The following is a 13,034-nucleotide window of genomic DNA, read 5'->3' on the forward strand; positions in this document are numbered from 1 at the left end:
TTTTAATAAATTTAATGTAGCCTAAGTGTAGTGTTTATAAAGTCTACAGTAGTGTACAGTACTCACATTTACTCACCTCTTAGTCACTGACTCACCCAGAGCAACTTCCAGACCTGCAAGCTACATTCATGGTAAGGATCCTATACAGGTGTATTTTTGTTTTTAGACAGGATCTCATTCTGTCACCCAGGCTGTGGTGCAGTAGCACGATCATGGCTCACTGCAGCCTCAAACTCCTGGGCTCAAGCAATCCTCCCGCGTCAGTCTCCCCAGTAGCCCAGTCTCCACACTCGGCTAATTTTTTAATTTTTCTTTTCTGGAGACAGGGTCTCACGATGTTGACCAAGCTGGGTTAGAATTCCTGGCCTCAAATGATCCTCCTGCCTCAGCTTCCCAAAGTGTTGGGGTTACGGGCACGAGCCACGGTGCCTGGCCAGGTGTACCATATTTTATCTTTTATATATTTTTCTGTACCTTTTCTATCTTTAGATACACAAACACCACTGTGTTACAACTGCCAATAGTATTAAGTTTAGTAACCTGCTATACAACTTTGCAGCCTAGGATACCATATAGCCTAAGTGTGTAGTAGGCCACACCATACCATCTTGGTTTGTGTAAGTTACACTCTATGGTGTTCACACCACAAAGAAATCCCCGAATGAAGCATTTCTCAGAACATATCCCCAACATTAAAACACGTGACTGTATTTAGTAAAGATTTAAACACAGCACTCACTGGCACTGAGTCTTATTGGCCTTCCTCCCCAGCAACTAGCCTCTTGCTTCCTGTACACAAGCCACACTGGGGGATTTGTTTCTCCCTCCATGATAGGGATGGCGTTTTCCAGCCAGAATCTCAAGCCCTCTTGGGCTCTGTGTAAGCCCTGGTGCTTTGTCTTCTCTGCCACACTTTCCCTTCTACTTCACTTTTATGCTTTGCCTCAGAAAGAAATCTTAGCCATTTGCTAGAAATCTCCACATTCTGCTCCATGGAATTCCAAACAGAGGACTAGAAAGTTACCTGTTTGTGACTTGGACAGAAGTAAAGACATCATGTATCTTTCCCTCCCATCAACCCCTGTCATCAATAACATAAATAATATTGCTTCCTTCGATTGTAAGGATTATTATTATTTCTGCTCACATGGGACCTGATCTTCTGCTTTGAAAAAAGAATGATTCACCTCATCCGCATGTTAATGTATTCATTTGCACTGTGTGATTTGCCCCTCTTCTCTGACCCTCAATTCACTGCAAATTGAGAGGATTGCTAACAAATAGCAGTTGCACAAGAAAAAGGAAACCCACGTGTTCATGTTATTTCAAAAGTTTGTGTCATCTTCTTGTGCACTCCCTAGGTTTGGAGCCGTCTTCATTTTCTTCTATCCGCTCCCACCACCAGCTTGTTTCCCTCTGCTACAATGCCCAATTTAGTATTTTCCCTACAATAGAAAACCCAAACATGGCAAAAATTCGAGACGTTCTGAAGAAACACCTGGAAGATACCCTAAACAAAATCAAAAGTGGGAGTCTGTAGATGCAAGTTGCTACCCATTGGGAGAAGAGCCAATAGGAGTCCTCAGCACTGAAATTAACATGCAGGAAAGACAGCCATTCCTACTCTGTGAGGATGCTACGGAATGTAGTGGAAAAAGTATAAGAGAATAGATTGCAACGCCTGAAAAACCCACTTTTTAATCCTAGCTCTTTCACTTTGATTACTGGATTCTTTCATGTGTTTATTTATTCAATAAATATGTATTGAGAACCTACTATGTGCCAAGGTTCTAAATTTCAAAGATACAAGGAGGAACAACAAGACATCTCTACTTTCAAGATTAAGAGTATATTTGAGATAATGTTGGTCAATATACTTAATCTCCAAAATACTTACAGAATAAATAATACCGACCTCATAGGTAACAATTAAAATGGAATAATGTATGTAAAATGTTATTTGATGCCATGGATATGATAAGCAACCATTATTACTCCTTATACCTCCTCCCCCATTCATCTGGTTTCCAAGTTCCTCCTTCAGTTATTCAAACACATCTAAAAATGTCATTAACCCTGATAATCAATGGTATTCCAGATTGGTGTTTGTGATCCTGTGATTTCAAAGGCATGGGTACTTCCTGAAACTGGGCTGGAAAGAGTCTCTCTAAGATCTGAGCTCAAAGTACACTGACATCATACTTCAAATCTCCTACCAAGATAGAAAAACAACAGTGGAGGAGAGGGGTTTTGGAGAGTGTTTAAATTATTTGGGGGAGAAGATGTTATAAAATGTAACTGAGGCAATGCAGTTATTCAGATGTCTCAGCACATAGGACAATCTAGAAGAGAGGCATGTTATATTTTTATTATGTTTTTATTTAGTGTTTAAAACCATTTGAAATGATAAGCACTGTAGATTTACTATGAAATACAGCAAATGCTTAGTATCTGTGTCCACTAAATTATGGCATGGCCTTAAAATTAAGTAAATGTTTATGTATAAGTTTCCAAAAGTTAGCTAGCACAGAAATTAATCTGGAAGAAAAAAAAAAAAAAAGGAATTTTGATTCTGAGTTAAAAAGTAGATCCTAGAGTTGTTCTCTTTTGCTTTGGGTTTTTATGCCTGCCCCCTAACTCTTTAAACACTTTTTAGTATGGATGTGAAATAAACATGCCTTTATATTTACCAAATAAGTAATCTGCTCTTCAGCCAAAAAAAAAAAAAAAGTAATTGGCTCCTAATAACCAGGCATAATGCAAAGAAGTACCCATGGGGTGGTTTCTGTAAGTCCCCTGAATTTTCCAGGGAAGAAAACAACCAAGGAAAAAACAGACTTTTGTTGCAGAAACCTTTGGCCAAATTAGAAACAGATTTAATACTGTGTTCATGGGGGAATTGTCTAGTCAAATCCAGTCTACTCCTATGCTGGGGGAAGCTGTGAGGTAGGTCACTCAGGACATCCTTGTACTAAAGGGAACACGAAGCAGGGCATCACACAGCACCACACGCTAAGGACTTTGAACTCAGCATATGAAAACATTTACCTCTAGATTTAGTTGTAAGCTTTTTTTTTTTTTTTTTTTTATTATACTTTAGGGTTTTAGGGTACATGTGCACAATGTGCAGGTTTGTTACATATGTATCCATGTGCCATGTTGATTTCCTGCACCCATTAATTCGTCATTTAGCATTAGGTGTATCTCCTAATGCTGTCCCTCCCCCCTCCCCCCACCCCACAACAGTCCCCGGAGCGTGATGTTCCCCTTCCTGTGTCCATGAGTTCTCATTGTTCAATTCCCACCTATGAGTGAGAACATGCGGTGTTTGGTTTTTTGTCCTTGCGATAGTTTACTGAGAATGATGTTTTCCAGTTTCATCCATGTCCCTACAAAGGACACGAACTCATCATTTTTTATGGCTGCATAGTATTCCATGGTGTATATGTGCCACATTTTCTTAATCCAGTCTATCGTTGTTGGACATTTGGGTTGGTTCCAACTCTTTGCTATTGTGAATAGTGCCGCAATAAACATACGTGTGCATGTGTCTTTATAGCAGCATGATTTATAGTCCTTTGGGTATATACCCAGTAATGGGATGGCTGGGTCAAATGGTATTTCTAGTTCGAGATCCCTGAGGAATCGCCACACTGACTTCCACAATGGTTGAACTAGTTTACAGTCCCACCAACAGTGTAAAAGTGTTCCTATTTCTCCACATCCTCTCCAGCACCTGTTGTTTCCTGATTTTTTAATGATGGCCATTCTAACTGGTGTGAGATGGTATCTCACTGTGGTTTTGATTTGCATTTCTCTGATGGCCAGTGATGAGGAGCATTTCTTCATGTGTTTTTTGGCTGCATAAATGTCTTCTTTTGAGAAGTGTCTGTTCATGTCCTCTGCCCACTTTTTGATGGGGTTGTTTGTTTTTTTCTTGTAAATTTGTTTGAGTTCATTGTAGATTCTGGATATTAGCCCTTTGTCAGATGAGTAGGTTGCAAAAATTTTCTCCCATTGTGTAGGTTGCCTGTTCACTCTGATGATAGTTTCTTTTGCTGTGCAGAAGCTCTTCAGTTTAATGAGATCCCATTTGTCGATTTTGGCTTTTGTTGCCATTGCTTTTGGTGTTTTAGACATGAAGTCCTTGCCCACGCCTATGTCCTGAATGGTATTGCCTAGGTTTTCTTGTAGGATTTTAATGGTTTTAGGTCTAACATATAAGTCTTTAATCCATCTTGAATTAATTTTTGTATAAGGTGTAAGGAAGGGATCCAGTTGCAGCTTTCTACATATGGCTAGCCAGTTTTCCCAGCACCATTTATTAAATAGGGAATCCTTTCCCCATTTCTTGTTTTTGTCAGGTTTGTCAAAGATCAGATAGTTGTAGCTATGCGGCATCATTTCTGAGGGCTCTGTTCTGTTCCATTGATCTATGTCTCTGTTGTGGTACCAGTACCATGCTGTTTTGGTTACTGTAGCCTTGTAGTATAGTTTAAAGTCAGGTAGCGTGATGCCTCCAGCTTTGTTCTTTTGGCTTAGGATTGACTTGGCGATGCGGGCTCTTTTTTGGTTCCATATGAACTTTAAAGTAGTTTTTTCCAATTCTGTGAAGAAAGTCATTGGTAGCTTGATGGGGATGGCATTGAATCTATAAATTACCTTGGGCAGTATGGCCATTTTCACGATATTGATTCTTCCAACCCATGAGCATGGAATGTTCTTCCATTTGTTTGTATCCTCTTTTATTTCATTGAGCAGTGGTTTGTAGTTCTCCTTGAAGAGGTCCTTCACATCCCTTGTAAGTTGGATTCCTAGGTATTTTATTCTCTTTGAAGCAATTGTGAATGGGAGTTCACTCATGATTTGGCTCTCTGTTTGTCTGTTATTGGTGTACAAGAATGCTTGTGATTTTTGTACATTAATTTTGTATCCTGAGACTTTGCTGAAGTTGCTAATCAGCTTAAGGAGATTTTGGGCTGAGACAATGGGGTTTTCTAGATATACAATCATGTCATCTGCAAACAGGGACAATTTGACTTCCTCTTTTCCTAATTGAATACCCTTTATTTCCTTCTCCTGCCTGATTGCTCTGGCCAGAACTTCCAGCACTATGTTGAATAGGAGCGGTGAGAGAGGGCATCCCTGTCTTGTGCCAGTTTTCAGAGGGAATGCTTCCAGTTTTTGCCCATTCAGTATGATATTGGCTGTGGGTTTGTTGTAGATAGCTCTTATTATTTTGAGATACGTCCCATCAATACCTAATTTATTGAGAGTTTTTAGCATGAAGGGTTGTTGAATTTTGTCAAAGGCCTTTTCTGCATCTATTGAGATAATCATGTGGTTTTTGTCTTTGGTTCTGTTTATATGCTGGATTACGTTTATTGATTTGCGTATGTTGAACCAGCCTTGCATCCCAGGGATGAAGCCCACTTGATCATGGTGGATAAGCTTTTTGATGTGCTGCTGGATTCGGTTTGCCAGTATTTTATTGAGGATTTTTGCATCAATGTTCATCAAGGATATTGGTCTGAAATTCTCTTTTTTGGTTATGTCTCTGCCAGGTTTTGGTATCAGGACGATGCTGGCTTCGTAAAATGTGTTAGGGAGGATTCCCTCTTTTTCTATCGATTGGAATAGTTTCAGAAGGAATGGTACCAGTTCCTCCTTGTACCTCTGGTAGAATTCAGCTGTGAATCCATCAGGTCCTGGACTCTTTTTGGTTGGTAAGCTATTGATTATTGCCACAATTTCAGAACCTGTTATTGGTCTATTCAGAGATTCAACTTCTTCCTGGTTTAGTCTTGGGAGGGTGTATTTGTCGAGGAATTTATCCATTTCTTCCAGATTTTCTAGTTTATTTGCATAGAGGTGTTTGTAGTATTCTCTGATGGTAGATTGTATTTCTGTGGGATCGGTGGTGATATCCCCTTTTTCGTTTTTTATTGCATCTATTTGATTCTTCTCTCTTTTCTTCTTTATTAGTCTTGCTAGCGGTCCATCAATTTTGTTGATCTTTTCAAAAAACCAGCTCCTAGATTCATTAATTTTTTGAAGGGTTTTTTGTGTCTCTATTTCCTTCAGTTCTGCTCTGATTTTAGTTATTTCTAGCCTTCTGCTAGCTTTTGAATGTGTTTGCTTTTGCTTTTCTAGTTCTTTTAATTGTGATGTTAGGGTGTCAATTTTGGATCTTTCCTGCTTTCTCTTGTGGGCATTTAGTGCTATAAATTTCCCTCTACACACTGCTTTGAATGTGTCCCAGAGATTCTGGTATGTTGTGTCTTTGTTCTCGTTGGTTTCAAAGAACATCTTTATTTCTGCCTTCATTTCATTATGTACCCAATAGTCATTCAGGAGCAGGTTGTTCAGTTTCCATGTAGTTGAGCGGTTTTGACTGAGTTTCTTAATCCTGAGTTCTAGTTTGATTGCACTGTGGTCTGAGAGACAGTTTGTTATAATCTCTGTTCTTTTACATTTGCTGAGGAGAGCTTTACTTCCAACTATGTGGTCAATTTTGGAATAGGTGCGGTGTGGTGCTGAAAAAAATGTATATTCTGTTGATTTGGGGTGGAGAGTTCTGTAGATGTCTATTAGATCCACTTTATGTAGAGCTGAGTTCAATTCCTGGATATCCTTGTTAACTTTCTGTCTCGTTGATCTGTCTAATGCTGACAGTGGGGTGTTAAAATCTCCCATTATTATTGTGTGGGAGTTTAAGTCCCTTTGTAGGTCACTGAGGACTTGCTTTATGAATCTGGGTGCTCCTGTGTTGGGTGCATATATATTTAGGATAGTTAGCTCTTCTTGTTGAATTGATCCCTTTACCATTATGTAATGGCCTTCTTTGTCTCTTTTGATCTTTGTTGGTTTAAAGTCTATTTTATCAGAGACTAGGATTGCAACCCCTGCCTTTTTTTGTTTTCCAGTTGCTTGATAGATCTTCCTCCATCCCTTTATTTTGAGTCTATGTGTGTCTCTGCACGTGAGATGGGTTTCCTGAATACAGCACACTGATGGGTCCTGACTCCTTATCCAGTTTGCCAGTCTGTGTCTTTTGATTGGAGCATTTAGCCCATTTACATTTAACGTGAATATTGTTATGTGTGAATCTGATCCTGTCATTATGATGTTAGTTGGTTATTTTGCTCGTTAGTTGCTATAGTTTCTTCCTAGCCTCAATGGTCTTTACAATTTGGCATGTTTTTGCAGTGGCTGGTACCGGTTGTTCCTTTCCATGTTTAGTGCTTCCTTCAGGAGCTCTTTTAGGGCAGGCCTGGTGGTGACAAAATCACTCAGCGTTTGCTTGTCTGTAAAGTATTTTATTTCTCCTTCACTTATGAAGCTTAGTTTGGCAGGATAGGAAATTCTGGGTTGAAAATTCTTTTCTTTAAGAATGTTGAATATCGGCCCCCACTCTCTTCTGGCTTGTAGAGTTTCTGCTGAGAGATCAGCTGTTAGTCTGATGGGCTTCCCTTTGTGGGTAACCCGACCTTTCTCTCTGGCTGCCCTTAACATTTTTTCCTTCATTTCCACTTTGGTGAATCTGACAATTATGTGTCTTGGAGTTGCCCTTCTCGAGGAGTATCTTTGTGGCGTTCTCTGTATTTCCTGAATCTGAATGCTGGCCTGCCTTGCTAGATTGGGGAAGTTCTCCTGGATAATATCTTGCAGAGTGTTTTCCAACTTGGTTCCATTCTCCCCATCATTTTCAGGTACACCAATCAGACGTAGGTTTGGTCTTTTCACATAGTCCCAAATTTCTTGGAGGCTTTGTTCATTTCTTTTTATTCTTTTTTCTCTAAACTTCCCTTCTCTCTTCATTTCATTCATTTCATCTTCTATCAGCGATACCCTTTCTTCCAGTTGATCGCATCTGCTACTGAGGCTTCTGCATTCTTCGCGTAGTTCTCGAAACTTGGCTTTCAGCTCCATCATCTCCTTGAAGCCCTTCTCTCCATTGGTTATTCTAGTTATCCATTCTTCTAATTTTTTTTCAAAGTTTTTAACTTCTTTGCTATTGTTTTGAATTTCCTCTCGTAGCTCAGAGTAGTTTGATCGTCTGAAGCCTTCTTCTCTCAACTCATCAAAGTCATCCTCCATCCAGCTTTGTTCCGTTGCTGGTGAGGAACTGCGTTCCTTTGGAGGAGGAGAGGTGCTCTGTTTTTTAGAGTTTCCAGTTTTTTTGGTCTGTATTTTCCCCATCTTTGTGGTTTTGTCTACTTTTTGTCTTCGATGATGGTGATGTACAGATGGGTTTTTGGTGTGGATGTCCTTTCTGTTTGTTAATTTTCCTTCTACCAGACAAGACCCTCAGCTGCAGGTCTGTTGGAATTTACTAGAGGTCCACTCCAGACCCTGTTTGGCTGTGTGTCAGCACCGGTGGCTGCAGAACAGCGGATTTTCGTGAGACCACAAATTCAGCTGTCTGATAGTTCCTCTGAAAGTTTTGTCTCAGAGGAGTACCCGGTTGAATGAGGTGTCAGTCTGTCCCTACTTGGGGGGTGCCTCCCAGTTAGGCTGCTCAGGGGTGAGGGACCCACTTTAGGAGGCAGTCTGTCCGTTCTCAGATCTCCAGCTGCGTGCTGGGAGAACCACTACTCTCTTCAAAGCTGTCAGTCAGACAGGGACATTTAAGGCTGTGGAGGTTCTCGCTGAGTTTTTGGTTGTCTGTGCCCTGCCCCCAGAGGTGGAGCCTACAGAGGCAGGCGGGCCTCCTTGAGCTGTGGTGGGCTCCACCCAGTTCGAGCTTCCTGGCTGCTTTGTTTACCTAAGCAAGCCTGGGCAATGGCGGGCGCCCCTCCCCCAGCCTCGTTGCCGCCTTGCAGCGTGATCTCAGACTGCTGTGCTAGCAATCAGCAAGACTCTGTGGGCATAGGACCCTCCGAGCCAGGTGCGGGACACAATCTCCTAGTGTGCCGTTTTCCAGGCCCGTTGGAAAAGCGCAGTATTAGGACGGGACTGACCCGATATTCCAGGTGCCGTCTGTTTTCCCTTTCTTTGACTGGGAAAGGGAACTCCCTGACCCCTTGCGCTTCCCGAGTGAGGCAATGCCTCACCCTGCTTCGGCTCGCGCACAGTGCGCTTCACCGACTGTCCTGAACCCACTGTTAGGCACTCCCTAGTGAGATGAAACCGGTACCTCAAGCAGAAATGCAGAAATCACCCGTCTTCTGTGTCGCTGGGGCTGGGAGCTGGAGACCGGAGCTGTTCCTATTCGGCCATCTTGGCTCCACCCAGTTGTAAGCTTTTTACAATGCAATTTTTGTTTCTGAAGTTTGTGAAATCTCATCATGTCCTGATATTTAGAAGTGAAACTTGTACCAAAAATTGTGTATTGTAAGTTGATAGAAACTCAGTCCATAAATTGCTTGGGAGATTTAAGGACTTGGTTTAACAGGGCAAGTGCCAAGAAACATTATTTGACAACAAAATTCCACTCTTATTTTCAAAGGTTTTGTTTCTGATAATCCACAAAACTACATTCATTACCTTTGGCTTATGGCTTACACGGGAATTAGTAGGAACCTAGTACAATATGCTTTGATTTTTAAATAGTGTCAGTGTGGTGATATTGCACTGATGATTAGAAACATCCTCTCTTTTGTCAAATTAATTGTCTGTTAACATCCATCTGAAATATAGAACTGATTTCTTTTGGGGGGGCCTAGCAGTGATTGTCATAGATTGCTGTCCTTATTTTCATTATATATTTCCAAAAGAGAATTAATAGTTATTTTTTATTTTAGTTCCTCCTAATTTGACAGCAATAGAAGATTTATGTTTGCATGAAGCTCTCTCCTTTAAGTTGGGCACAATGACACATTTTTGTCCACTGGAGTTTGAAAGTACAGAAAGAAAGAATTCCCCATGGAGGAAAGAAAACAGAAAGGAGGTGTAGCAAGCTCTGTTGCTTGAGTATTCAATATCTATTACTCCTCTCTTCCTAACAGACCCATATTTTGTTTTGGTCTCTACCCACCATACAGGGTCTTATGTTTCCCTCTAATTTGGTCTTGAGGCCTCTCTGAGGAGAGTGGCTATAAACTTTATCCCTGCTTTGGGCTAGAGGAAGGTGCCGGGTGGAGTTCAGGGGAGGTGGTCGAGGATGTTTACACTGTGCCTTTCACAGGACCCTTTCAAATCCTGGTGTTTAAGTGTCTGACCCACGTGCAGGGGTCCCTCCCACAGGAAACTTGCTTATACTGGCAGATGCCCTTGTGGCTCTTGTGTAAACTGTGTCCAATTTCTTTCTACCAAGACAGCCAGACTCTAGGAGGGCCCTGACCAGGACAAAAGTTAAGTTTGGCTGTGTCCATCAGACGAAACACAGAGGAGCAGTGTATTACTAACAGATTCCAGAGGAAAGAGGGCAGCATGCCTTGCAGGGCCAAAAGAAAGGGAAAAGCTGTCTGGAACATGCACACTTAACCAGCAGGGGGATAGCAAGAGAGAAAGAGACCTCTGGGCCAAAGCCTTTATTCTGGTCCAGCATGTTACCCAAGCAGGTTTCCCATGATGAGTTTTAATTGGTGGGTTTACAGCAAGCAGGTACGAGGTCCATGAAGTCACACTGTGACTGAGAGGTGATCACTGTGGCATATCTGGGCAATCCACCCATGGTGTTGTGGGTCAGTGGGGTAAGTCAAGTAGGTTTCATCTAGCCATCCCATAAAAAGGTGGTCACCAGGAGGCAGTTGTATAAAGCACGTATCTGGATTGACCCACCTTGAGGAACTGGGAAGAGGTAGAGTTTGGAAGAATTGCAATCTGTGTCAAAGATGTCTAAGCCCTGCTTCTAGTATGAGAGACTCCAACTTATATTGAAAATGAATGCCGAGGCAACATGAAATTAATACAGATTCGGCTTTGCAGACACCGATGCCTCCCAGAGCCCTCTGCCACCAGCCATAGTCAACCCCATCATGTTCTTCAACATTGCCATCATCAGCGAGCTTTTAAGCAGAATCTCCTTGGAGCTGTTTGCAAAGTTCCAAGGACAGGAGAAACTTTCATGCTCTGAGCACTAGAGAGAAAGGATTTGGTTATAAGGGTTCCTGCTTTCACAGAATTATTCCAGAGTTTATGTGTCAGGCTGGTGACTTCACAAACCATAATGGCACTCGCAGCAAGTCACTCTATGGGGAGAAATGTGATCATTGAGAACTTCATTCTGAAGCATACAGGTCCTGGCATCTTGTCCATGGCAAATGTTGGACTCAACACAAATAGCTCTCAGTTTTTCATCTGCACTGCCAAGACTGAGTGGTTGGATGGCAAGCATGTGGTCTTTGGCAAGGTGAAAGAAGGCATGACTATCATGGAGGCCATGGAGTGCTTTGGGTCCAGGAATGGCAAGACCAGCAAGAAGATCACCATTGCTGACTGTGGATAACTCTAATAAATTTGACTTGTGTTTTATCTTGACCACCAGACCATTCCTTCTGTAGCTCAGGAGAGCACCTTTCCACCCCATTTGCGCATAGTATCCTATAATCTTTGTGTTCTCACTTCGGTTCCTTTGGGTTCCATATTTTCCTTATTTCCTTCCATGCCTAGCTGGATTGCAGACTTAAGTTTATGATTATGAAATAAGAAATAAATAACAACAACAACAACAACAAATTATAAGAACTTACAGATGGACACTGTGGCTCATGTCTGTAATCCCAGCACTGGGGGAGGCCGAGGGGGGAGGATCACTTGAGGCCAGGAGTTCAAGATTAGCCTGGGCAAAAATAACAAAACTAGCTGGGCATGGTGGCTCATGCCTGTGGTCTTAGCTGCACAGTAGGCTGAGTTGGGAGGATCACTGAGCCCGGGAGAGGTGGAGGCTGCAGTGAACCAAGATCAGGCCATTGCACTCCAGCCTGGGCAACAGAATGAGATACTGTCTCAAAAAGAAAAAAAAATTCACTACAGAAGGTGACTCTATCTTCAGAATTATATCTAAGATCAAAAACATTTTAGGCTAAGACTTAGAGTAAGAAACAAACTTTGCATGGCAACCTAGCACACACATGCCTTCTATAAAACTTTAGAGAAAATGGAAAAGAAAACTTAATGAAATAATATTCACCTTTGTAATGTGCATTATGCTCTGGTATGGTTCTTCTATTTCATTTTCTAATGATGACTCTGATTCACTGAATTTCATTTCCCAGCCAACTAATGGATCATAAGGCAAAAACACTGGTTTAAACCTGTCATGTCAACACCACTCTTCTTAGCAATTTTTCAGTCTTAAAAGAAAACTAAAAGAGTGAGTTTATGAATTGGAAAAACTCAATATTAACATGTCAATTCTCCCCAAATTGATCTATAGATTCAACACAGTCTCAAGCAAAATATCAGAAATTTTTTGTATATATGGATAAGCTGATGCTACAAGTTATATGGTGGGCAAAGGAAAGAGATTAGAGAAAACACTTTTGCAAAAGAAAAACAGATGATAAATTTATACTTATGACTTCAAGACTTACTGTGATAAGCTGCAGTAATCAAGATAGTTTGATATTGGTGAGACATGAAATCACAAACACAGATCAATGCAACAGAGTAGAGCCCAGAAGCAGATCCACACAAATCAACTCTACCCACTTTGACTGAGGGACAAAGGAAATTCAAAGAAAGGATGATCTCTTCAATTGATGGTGCTGAAAAATCAGACATCCATAAGCAAAAACATTGCATTTCAACCTATGCCTCCTATGTTATAAAAAAAAATGCTAACTTAAAATGGAGCCCAGATCTAAATGGAAAACTTAGAACTTTTAGAAGAAAACATAGAAGAAAACCTTTGTGAGCTTGGGTTAGGAAAGGACTTGTTCAGTTTGACAACCAAAGCACAATCAATGAAAGAAAAAGTGATATGTTTGACTTCATCAAAATTAAAATCTTGGGCCAGGCACCCCTGGCTCACGCCTGTAATCTCAGCATTTTGGGAGGCCAAGGCAGGAGGATCGCTTGGGCCCAGGAGTTTGAGATTAGCCTGGGCAACATAGTAAGACCCTGTCTCTATGTTTTTTTGTTTTCTA

The 13,034-nt window shown here is 41.2% G+C and overlaps 1 pseudogene; it reads left to right on the forward strand.

Moving 5' to 3' along the window:
* The first annotated feature begins 837 nt into the window (after positions 1-837).
* On the forward strand, positions 838-11,454 carry LOC134736260 (peptidyl-prolyl cis-trans isomerase A-like; annotated as a pseudogene).
* The last annotated feature ends 1,580 nt before the right edge of the window (positions 11,455-13,034 follow it).

Source organism: Symphalangus syndactylus, chromosome 3, assembly GCF_028878055.3.
Source record: "Symphalangus syndactylus isolate Jambi chromosome 3, NHGRI_mSymSyn1-v2.1_pri, whole genome shotgun sequence".
Taxonomy (NCBI): Eukaryota; Metazoa; Chordata; class Mammalia; order Primates; family Hylobatidae; genus Symphalangus; species Symphalangus syndactylus.